Source organism: Ranitomeya variabilis, chromosome 5, assembly GCF_051348905.1.
Source record: "Ranitomeya variabilis isolate aRanVar5 chromosome 5, aRanVar5.hap1, whole genome shotgun sequence".
NCBI classification, from domain to species: domain Eukaryota; kingdom Metazoa; phylum Chordata; class Amphibia; order Anura; family Dendrobatidae; genus Ranitomeya; species Ranitomeya variabilis.
The window spans coordinates 583,778,582-583,790,059 of record NC_135236.1 but is presented as its reverse complement, the minus strand read 5'-3'; the positions used below and the strand labels follow the sequence as shown (position 1 = coordinate 583,790,059).

General features: G+C 45.1%; 1 long non-coding RNA gene across 1 annotated transcript in view; it reads right to left on the bottom strand.

Annotated features, from left to right (window-relative positions):
• Positions 1 to 1,069: 1,069 nt before the first annotated feature.
• The window catches only part of LOC143776527 (uncharacterized), a 31,526-nt gene continuing 21,117 nt past the window's right edge, over positions 1,070 to 11,478 (bottom strand). Inside the window, exons 2-4 of the long non-coding RNA XR_013215856.1 lie at positions 3,586 to 3,621; positions 1,752 to 1,807; positions 1,070 to 1,463 (exon numbers count right to left, since the gene is read on the bottom strand). This is a non-coding gene — a long non-coding RNA (uncharacterized LOC143776527). The remainder of the gene's footprint in view (positions 1,464 to 1,751; positions 1,808 to 3,585; positions 3,622 to 11,478) is intronic.

Here is an 11,478-nt window from a genome sequence, read left to right as displayed (position 1 = left end):
CCGACCCGGTCCTTGGCCCTGTTAAGGGGCGCCCAGTAAAAGGTGTAGGTGGTGGTGTAGGTTGCAGTAAATGACGAGGACACAGGGTTGCAGTCTCTTTACCGAAGGCTTCGGTATCCGCAATCCAGACCACTGCTAACAGGGCTGGCTGAGACCGGCCGGTCCGAAGGCACATCCAGAGTTCCCTTTGCAGGTGGAAATCAGTAGCCTACCTACTAGCGCCTGGGTGTTGTAGTACTTCCCTGCTGAGCACCACGGGATAGTCCTCACAACTGTCGTGTTCGTTTCTGTTCTCTCTCCGTCCCCCAGATGATATGGATAGGACACACCCGTATGACGGGGTAGGCCTGGAGTTATTTTATAGGGACCCTAGAGACGCCCCTCTCCCACAATTGCCTGTCTTCATTAGGTGAAAAAGGTGAGACAGCCAACCTAAAGTTAACTGCCCTGCCGTAGTTTAAAGTAATGCGTGGAGTCTATTACTTCCTCGCGTTCCGGCCGCCGGCTTTGCGCCTCAGAAGAATGTTGCCGATCTCGGTGCACGGCTCCTTCTGGTTCTATCGCCTTTGTGCTGTGATCTCGTTTCTCACTTCTCCACAATATACTTCGCTTCGTGTCCTTTCTTAGGATGCCGCCGCAATGAGGTGCAGGCACGGCTCCGTAACGATCTGTCCTTTTGCTAGGCCACTGTCAGGATCCCACCCCTGACAGGGACCCCGTGAATCCTCCCAAGTAACGCTCTCCTCACACTAGATGTTACCTGGACAAAACCCAGTCAGCTTCTCTCTAACTTCCTATCCAACCCCCAGTTTTACCAGAGTGTGAGGAGTGGCCTAATACATAGAACCTTTTGCTCCCCCTGGTGGCCAGAGTGTGAAGTGTAATGCGTGACTGTGATACCTGGTCAGGTGAACTCCTTAAGTGCCATCAGACGTACCATAATAATAATAATAATTTTTATTTATATAGCGCCAACATATTCCGCAGCGCTTTACAAATTATAGAGGGGACTTGTACAGACAATAGACATTACAGCATAACAGAAATCACAGTTCAAAACAGATACCAGTAGGAATGAGGGCCCTGCTCGCAAGCTTACAAACTATGAGGAAAAGGGGAGACACGAGAGTTGGATGGTAACAATTGCTTTAGTTATTTGGACCAGTTATAGTGTAAGGCTCGGGTTTTCATGTAAAGCTGCATGAACCAGTTAACTGCCTAAGTAAGTAGCAGGTGGAGGAAAAATTGGTGTGCACTAGGGTTAAAGTAGGGCGAGGTGCCGGTGTAGAGGACTGGAGTGTCCCAAACACTAAGACTAAATATAATACACCGCACACTCTAAGGGTATCATATGAAACAATTTTTTGAATTTATTGAAGTGCTATAGATTTATTGTTCAACAGTGCAAAAATGCGACCAGAAGTCAACGTTTCGACTCTTCCCGAGTCTTTGTCAAGTGGTCGCTGAAAAGAACAAAACATATATAAACAATTGTACAACACGAGTATACATACAAAGATCATTCCGTTCACAATTGTAGCACAAAAAACCCGAGGGAAAAAATAAACATAAACATATATAAATATATATACATATATACAAGACATAGCATTTTACAGGTATTGCCTCCTGTCACGGGTGAGAGGAATCCCCCCTTGTTGTAGGTGAGAGTGACGTTCCGCGTGATTGGAGGTGATCTCATAATAGTTCAAAGGACGGTAGGCACGAGAAGATACCAGGGTGAGGTTTACCTTAGCAAGGTGAATAGTGGTGTAGCACAAAAGTATCCTTGTAGCATATAGAAAATCTATAAAGAATAAATAGTGTTAGTAGAGGCTATAAATGTAAGACAACCTAAAGCCAAATATTGAGAAAATTACCTTGCATAATATTTTATTTATAATAATAGACGGATAGCCCTGCTTAGTGGTACCGTAGATATAATCTGTCAGGAATAAATAGGAGGAAATGAATGTATGGTAAAACAAAACACATGGAGGGGCATGTACAGTAGTGGTGCCGGAAGTTGTACCTGTCGAAGCTGGTAAGGGTACCAAATGGTATAGTAGTGGCCCAGAATAAATTGCAATAGTCCTATTGTGCCGCAGGATGGAACCTGTAGAGGATGCACCCGATTAGGGGATTGCCAGCATGGACATGTAAAAGGCAGTACTATATGGTATTACCTGGTAAGGTCAGTAGGTAGGGAGAAATATTATCCTCGTAGGGAATGCTCATTGGTTGGTGGGTCCGGAGTATTATAGGTGCACTCTGTTATAGATGCACCAAGTTAGACTGTGTATATACAGTACAGAGGTGAAAATAGAAAATGGTTATAAAGGGTATTACCTTGCACTGCTGTTAATGTGGGACTATTGTAAGATTTCTCTGGTAATACACGTAAATAGGTAGCATTAGCTACAATAAGGCTGCAGGTGGAAAACCTCTGTGAAGAGATATATAGTGCAAATCAAATGTCTGAGTGCTATCAAGTTTAAGGCATACATAAGTAGTGCATAGGGAAAGGCATCATAAGATGTTACCTTGTAATATACCTAGTAAGAGACTCCACCTGAGAGTTCTCTGGCCGTAGCAGGGACAGGATTTGCACAGTTAGCAGGGGGGCTGGAGGTAAAGGGCCTCTGCAGAAAAATGCATATTGTAAGCCGGCACCCTGGAAAATACCAGGGTCATATATCATAGAGAACAGTGGGCTACAAATACATTGGTGGGTCAGGGTATTACCTGGTGACGCTGTGATACCAGCGGCGCTCCTGCGCCTTGCTGTGTGAGCAGGTGCTGAATGGCGTCCTGTGCTTTGTATTTGAGCGCGGAGGGACCTGCGGCACCGGAAGTGCGTCATCCGGTACCGGAAGTCCCGCCGCCTGGCCTCTGGAATCAACTGCGCAGGAGCAGGCGTCGTCAAGGGAACGGAGCGCTGTATACTAGTTATAGTAACAGCGCCTGCGCTGTAGGGTAACTACTGGAATGCACTGCGCAAGTGCGGACGTGGTCAGGGGAACACAGCGCTATGTGTAACCTATGGTGATAGCGCCTGCGCTCTGGGATGACCGCTGGACTTAGGTGTATGTGGAGTAGGTGTGACACAATGGTTAAACGTCCAGACAGATTATAAATACGGTATAGGTTAGCTGTTCTGTATAGGAGGGGCAAACCCCTGGTACATATAGGAACCTTAATTGTGGAGCAATGGAAAGGAATGATGGTAAAACTAAAAGTTAAAAATTAAAATAAGAATGAAAAGAAAAATGAATTAAAATGAAAAAACAATGAAAAACCAATGAAAAAGAAAAAGAAAATAAAATAAATGGGAACAAAACGAAGATTTGCGGAAAAATATAGGAAAAAAGTCTGAACAATATATGCACCTTGATGGGAAAAAAAATAAAAAATAAACTAATAAGAATGGAAATAAAATGAAAAAAATAAGAAAAAAATAAAATAAAAATAAAAATAATGATAGTAAAAATAAAAATAATAATAAAAATTAAATAAAATTAAAAATAAAAAATAAAAATAAAAATTAGATGATAACCCCCTTAGCGGGGAAGAGGGTAGTCATACCGAATGGAGATTAGACTCACCACCACGTCAGCGGGTCTATAAGGAAAGAAAGAAGACATGTCAATATCAAAATTTAGGGCAGCCAGTCAATTTCCCTATTTAGGCCCTTTGGTGCAAGCGTATCAAGTGTATAGATCCAGTACGCCTCCCTGGATCGAAGTAATTTGATGTGGTCACCCCCCCGCCTTGGTCTAGGTACCTGCTCTATAACCTGGAACTTGAGTTGTGCTACCGTGTGTCTGGCAGCAGCAAAATGGGCTGGCAGGGGGAGCCATGTTTTACCACATCTAATCGTGGATTTGTGGCTTGCCACGCGATCCCTTACATGTTGTATGGTTTCGCCAACATACAGAAGGCCACATGGGCACTTGATTAGGTACACCACGAAGTTGGATTCGCAGGTGAAAAAACCCCGTATTGGAAAGGACTTCCCAGTTCTTGGGTGCGTGATACTGTCTGTTCTGATTATGTTAGAACAGGCAGCGCAATGGAGGCATGGAAACGTACCCTGTCGGCGTGTACTGAGGAGTTGTTGGGTAAGTTCCGTGCGTGCACTCCCTATGTCAGCCCTTACGATCTGATCCCTGATGTTTGGGGGTCGTCTAGTGCTCATCAGAGCTGGTGTTTGAAAAGAGGGAATACTTGGATAGGCTTTGCCCAAAAGAGGCCAATGTCTCCTGATGGCTGAGTGGACCTTCGGCATGAACGGGTGGTGAGTATGTACAAAAGGAAGCCGCTCCTGTTTTAATTTAGGTGGTTGGTCTCCCACGGGAGCAGAGGACAGTAACCGTTCTTGATGTAATAGTGTGGAGGGGTATTCTCTATCCCTAAATTTCTCAGACATAAGGTCAAGTCTAGTATGGAGTGTTTCCGGATCCGACACTATTCGTGACACTCTTTTAAATTGCGAGCGGGGAAGGCTGTCTTTTGTGGACCTAGGATGACAGCTAGAATACAGCAATAGACTGTTACAGTCAGTGGGTTTGGTGTGGAGATCTGTGCTCAGTCTACCCTGGGGGTCCTTCAGGACCATGGTGTCGAGAAAGGCTATGTGTGTAGCACTGGAGTTTAATGTAAACTGAAGTTCTTGAAAGATGGAGTTGAGATATCCATGGAATTCACTCAGTGTGTCTGGGGTACCTGTCCAGATCATGAAAATGTCATCTATGTAACGATGATATTCAATTGCATACTGGAGAAAAGATTCATTGTTGTAGATAAATTGTTCCTCGAAGGAATGCATATAGGCATTGGCGTACGCCAGGGCCACGTTTGAGCCCATGGCGGTCCCCCGTGCCTGGACATAGTACGAATCCTCGTATAGGAAGTAGTTCTCATAAAGTACTACCCTGAGTAGGTCTAGACAGAAATTGATGGAATTAGGTGACAAATCAGATTTATCTAATAGGTCCTTGGTAGCTAGGATACCCCTTTCGTGTGAAATGGATGTGTACAGACTTTGTACATCCAAGGTGACTAGTAGGCTGGACTCAGGTATTTGTCGGATATTTCTTATAACACCCAAAAACTGGCTAGTGTCCAAAAGAAAAGATCTTGTCCCCTTGACAAGGGGTGTCAGGATCTTTTCTAAGAAAATTGAGAGAGGTGAGAAGACAGAATCCGTAGAGGCCACAATGGGCCTCCCTGGAGAGTTACTGAGGGATTTGTGGATTTTGGGTAAAACGTAGAAAACTGGAATCATTGGGTGGGGTTTTTTTAGAAAGGTTGCTGTTTTGGTGTCTATTGTTATCTTGTCAAGATAAAGGGTGAGAAGGTCCCGTATACGCATTTGATTTGCACTATATATCTCTTCACAGAGGTTTTCCACCTGCAGCCTTATTGTAGCTAATGCTACCTATTTACGTGTATTACCAGAGAAATCTTACAATAGTCCCACATTAACAGGAGCGCAAGGTAATACCCTTTATAACCATTTTCTATTTTCACCTCTGTACTGTATATACACAGTCTAACTTGGTGCATCTATAACAGAGTGCACCTATAATACTCCGGACCCACCAACCAATGAGCATTCCCTACGAGGATAATATTTCTCCCTACCTACTGACCTTACCAGGTAATACCATATAGTACTGCCTTTTACATGTCCATGCTGGCAATCTCCTAATCGGGTGCATCCTCTACAGGTTCCATCCTGCGGCACAATAGGACTATTGCAATTTATTCTGGGCCACTACTATACCATTTGGTACCCTTACCTGTTATGGTTTCCAATGGCAAGGAAACATCAGAAGCATAGAATAAACGGACAAGCTCTCGGGTGATGGAAACTAGAGCTGACCGCGATGCTAAACCTACACACCACACTAGAAGTAGCCAGGGGGCATACCTGCGTTGTCTCTAGATGCCGCGCGCCAGCCGGAGAACTAACTACCCCTGGTAGAAGAAAACACAGTCCTGGCTTGCCTCCAGAGAATGTCCCCACAGGAGATAGCAGCCCCCCACATATAATAACGGTGAGAGCAGATGAAAAGACACACGTAGTATGAAAGCAGATTTAGCACAGAGAGGCCCGCTAACTAAATAGCAGAAAGATACAACAGAGGACTTCGCGGTCAGCTGCAAAACCCTTCAAAACACCATCCTGAAATTACCTTAACTCATGTGACAACTCATGCCACTGGAGTGGTAATTTCAGCCCAACAAGAGCTTCCAGCTGCAGAGATTCACATAAGTGCAAACTGGACAAAACATACAAAAATAGACTTAAGGACTAAAATGTCCAACTTAGCTGAGCAGAAAACTGGGAGCAGGAACATGCAACAGAATCACTCTGGATACATTGATGGCCAGCATTAGAATGACTGAGGAGCAAGGTTAAATAGGATACTCCCACATCCTGATAGGAACAGGTGAACTGAGAAGGCAAAGCTTGCAGGACACCAGTACCACAAGAGACCACCGGGGGAGCCCACGAACCGAATCACAACAGTACCCCCCCCTTAAGGAGGGGGCACCGAACCCTCACAAGAACCACCAGGGCGATCTGGATGAGCCCTATGAAAGGCACGGACCAAATCAGAAGCATGAACATCAGAAGCTGTAACCCAAGAATTATCCTCTTGACCGTAGCCCTTCCATTTCACCAGATATTGAAGTCTCCGTCTGGAAACACGGGAGTCCAAGATTTTCTCCACCACGTACTCCAATTCACCCTCAACCAGCACAGGAGCAGGAGGCTCAACAGAAGGCACAAGTGGTACCTCATACCTCCGCAATAATGACCGATGGACGACATTATGGATAGCAAAGGATGCTGGGAGGTCCAAACGAAAAGACACAGGGTTAAGAATTTCCAAAATCTTATAAGGACCGATGAACCGAGGCTTAAACTTAGGAGAAGAGACCCTCATAGGGACAAAACGGGAGGACAACCACACCAAGTCCCCAACACGAAGACGAGGACCAACACGACGATGGCGATTAGCAAAACGTTGAGTCTTCTCCTGGGACAACTCCAAATTGTCCACCACCTGCCCCCAAATACGATGCAACCTATCCACCATGGTATCCACTCCAGGACAATCCGAAGACTCCACCTGACCAGATGAAAAACGAGGATGGAACCCTGAATTGCAAAAGAAAGGGGAGACCAAAGTGGCAGAACTGGCCCGATTATTAAGGGCAAACTCAGCCAACGGCAAAAAGGAGACCCAGTCATCCTGATCAGCAGACACGAAACACCTCAAATAAGTCTCCAAGGTCTGATTAGTACGTTCCGTCTGGCCATTTGTCTGGGGATGAAATGCAGACGAAAAAGACAAATCAATGCCCATCCTGGCACAAAACGCCCGCCAAAATCTGGACACAAACTGGGATCCCCTGTCGGAAATGATATTCTCCGGAATACCATGCAGCCGAACCACATTCTGAAAAAACAGGGGCACCAACTCAGATGAGGAAGGCAGCTTGGGCAAGGGCACCAAATGAACCATCTTAGAAAAGCGGTCACACACCACCCAAATGACGGACATCTTCTGAGAAACAGGGAGATCAGAAATAAAATCCATAGAGATGTGTGTCCAAGGCCTCTTAGGAACAGGCAAGGGCAACAACAACCCACTAGCCCGAGAACAACAAGGCTTGGCCCGAGCACAAACATCGCAAGACTGCACAAAAGTACGCACGTCCCGAGACAGGGAAGGCCACCAGAAGGACCTAGCCACCAAATCTCTGGTACCAAAAATTCCCGGATGACCTGCCAACGCAGAAGAATGAACCTCCGAGATGACTCTATTGGTCCACTCATCCGGCACAAACAATCTACCAGGCGGACAACGATCAGGCCGATCCGCCTGAAACTCTTGTAAAGCACGTCGCAGGTCTGGGAAGACAGCAGACAATATCACCCCATCCTTAAGTATACCAGTAGGTTTAGAATCACCAGGGGAATCAGGTTCAAAACTCCTAGAAAGGGCATCCGCCTTCACATTCTTAGTACCTGGCAGATACGAAACCACAAAATTAAACCGGGAGAAAAACAACGACCAGCGCGCCTGTCTAGGATTCAGACCTCTGGCCGACTCAAGATAAATCAAATTTTTGTGATCAGTCAAGACCACCACCTGATGTTTAGCACCCTCAAGCCAATGACGCCACTCCTCGAATGCCCACTTCATCGCCAAAAGCTCCCGATTACCGACGTCATAATTTCGCTCGGCGGGCGAAAATTTTCGAGAAAAGAACGCACAAGGTCTCATCACTGAACAATCTGAACTTTTCTGTGACAAAACCGCCCCCGCTCCGATCTCGGAAGCATCAACTTCCACCTGAAAAGGAAGAGAAACATCAGGCTGGCACAACACCGGAGCAGAAGAAAAACGGCGCTTAAGCTCCCGAAAGGCCTCAACAGCAGCAGGAGACCAATCTGCAACATCAGCACCCTTTTTAGTCAAATCAGTCAAAGGCCTGACAACGCTAGAAAAACCAGTTATGAATCGACGATAAAAGTTAGCAAAGCCCAAAAATTTCTGAAGGCCCTTAAGAGAAGTCGGTTGCGTCCAGTCACAAATAGCCCGAACCTTCACAGGATCCATCTCAATAGAAGAGGGGGAAAAAATGTACCCCAAAAAAGAAATCTTCTGAACCCCAAAAACACACTTTGAACCTTTAACAAACAGAGAATTGGTCCGCAAAACCTGAAAAACCCTCCTAACTTGTTGAACATGAGATTCCCAGTCATCCGAAAAAATCAAGATATCGTCCAAATACACAATCATAAATTTATCCAGATATTCACGGAAAATATTGTGCATAAAAGACTGAAAGACCGAAGGGGCATTTGACAGACCAAAAGGCATCACCAAATACTCAAAATGGCCCTCGGGCGTATTAAATGCGGTTTTCCACTCATCCCCCTGCTTAATTCGCACCAAATTATACGCACCGCGAAGATCAATCTTAGAGAACCACTTCGCCCCCTCAATGCGAGCAAATAAATCTGTCAGCAATGGCAAAGGATACTGATACTTGACTGTGATCTTATTCAAGAGTCTATAATCAATACAAGGTCTCAAAGAACCATCGCTTTTAGCTACGAAAAAGAACCCCGCTCCAAGAGGAGACGAAGAAGGACGAATATGTCCCTTTTCCAAGGACTCCCTAATATACTCTCGCATGGCAGCATGTTCAGGTACAGACAGATTGAATAGACGACCCTTAGGAAATTTACTGCCAGGGATCAAATCTATGGCGCAATCGCAATCTCTGTGAGGAGGAAGAGAATTAAGAGTAGATTCCTCAAAAACCTCACGATAATCAGACAAAAACTCAGGAATTTCAGAGGGAATAGATGAAGCAATGGAGACCAAAGATGTGTCCCCATGATTTCCCTGACATCCCCAGCTTAGTACAGACATTGTTTTCCAGTCAAGGACTGGGTTATGAGTTTGTAACCATGGCAATCCCAGCACCAACACATCATGTAGATTATACAGTACAAGGAAGCGAATCACCTCTTGATGGTCTGGAGTCATACGCATAGTCACTTGTGTCCAGTATTGTGGTTTATTACTAGCCAATGGTGTAGAATCAATACCCTTTAAAGGTATAGGAACTTCCAGAGGCTCTAGATCAAACCCACAGCGCCTGGCAAAGGACCAATCCATAAGACTCAAAGCGGCGCCAGAATCCACATACGCATCCGCAACAATAGAAGATAACGAACAAATTAGAGTTACAGACAAAATAAACTTGGACTGCAAAGTGCCAATAGCAGAGGATTTATCAACTTTCTTTGTTCGTTTAGAGCATGCTGATATAACATGAGTAGAATTTCCACAATAGAAGCACAAATGATTTTTGCGCCTATAAATCTGTCGTTCGCTTCTGGACAGAAAGCTATCACATTGCATACTCTGTGGTGCCTCTTCAGAAGACACCGCCAACTGGTGCACAGGTTTGCGTTCCCGTAAACGCCGATCAATCTGAATTGCCATTGTCATGGACTCATTCAGACCAGTAGGCGCAGGAAACCCCACCATGACGTCTTTTACAGCATCAGAGAGACCTTCTCTGAAAATTGCCGCCAGAGCGCACTCATTCCACTGAGTAAGCACAGACCATTTTCGAAATTTTTGGCAATATATTTCGGCATCATCTTGCCCCTGAGAGAGGGCTATTAGGGCTTTCTCAGCCTGAATCTCCAAATTTGGTTCCTCATAAAGCAACCCCAAAGCCAGAAAAAACGCATTCACATTGAGCAACGCAGGATCCCCTGGTGCCAATGAAAATGCCCAATTTTGGGGGTCACCCCGCAGTAAAGAAATAACAATTTTTACTTGCTGGGCAGGATATCCAGCAGAATGAGATCTCAGCGAAAGAAACAATTTACAATTGTATTTAAAATTTAGAAAACAAGATCGATCTCCAGAAAAAAACTCCGGTATAGGAATTTTAGGTTCAGACCGAGGAGCATGTAACAAAAAATCTTGTATATTCTGAACTTTAGAGGCAAGATTATTCAAATTGGTAGCCAGACTCTGGGGATCCATATTTCAACAGATAAAGTCTGAGCCATTCAGGGGTTAAGAGGAGAGGAAAACAGGAGACTGCAATTAAAGCTGGAGTGCAGCTTCAGAGGAAGGAAAAAAAAAAAAAAAAAAAAGGTTTCACACAGTTCCTTTTCTCTCCTGCTTCAGCCTATAGATTAAACATTTGGGCTGGCCATACTGTTATGGTTTCCAATGGCAAGGAAACATCAGAAGCATAGAATAAACGGACAAGCTCTCGGGTGATGGAAACTAGAGCTGACCGCGATGCTAAACCTACACACCACACTAGAAGTAGCCAGGGGGCATACCTGCGTTGTCTCTAGATGCCGCGCGCCAGCCGGAGAACTAACTACCCCTGGTAGAAGAAAACACAGTCCTGGCTTGCCTCCAGAGAATGTCCCCACAGGAGATAGCAGCCCCCCACATATAATAACGGTGAGAGCAGATGAAAAGACACACGTAGTATGAAAGCAGATTTAGCACAGAGAGGCCCGCTAACTAAATAGCAGAAAGATACAACAGAGGACTTCGCGGTCAGCTGCAAAACCCTTCAAAACACCATCCTGAAATTACCTTAACTCATGTGACAACTCATGCCACTGGAGTGGTAATTTCAGCCCAACAAGAGCTTCCAGCTGCAGAGATTCACATAAGTGCAAACTGGACAAAACATACAAAAATAGACTTAAGGACTAAAATGTCCAACTTAGCTGAGCAGAAAACTGGGAGCAGGAACATGCAACAGAATCACTCTGGATACATTGATGGCCAGCATTAGAATGACTGAGGAGCAAGGTTAAATAGGATACTCCCACATCCTGATAGGAACAGGTGAACTGAGAAGGCAAAGCTTGCAGGACACCAGTACCACAAGAGACCA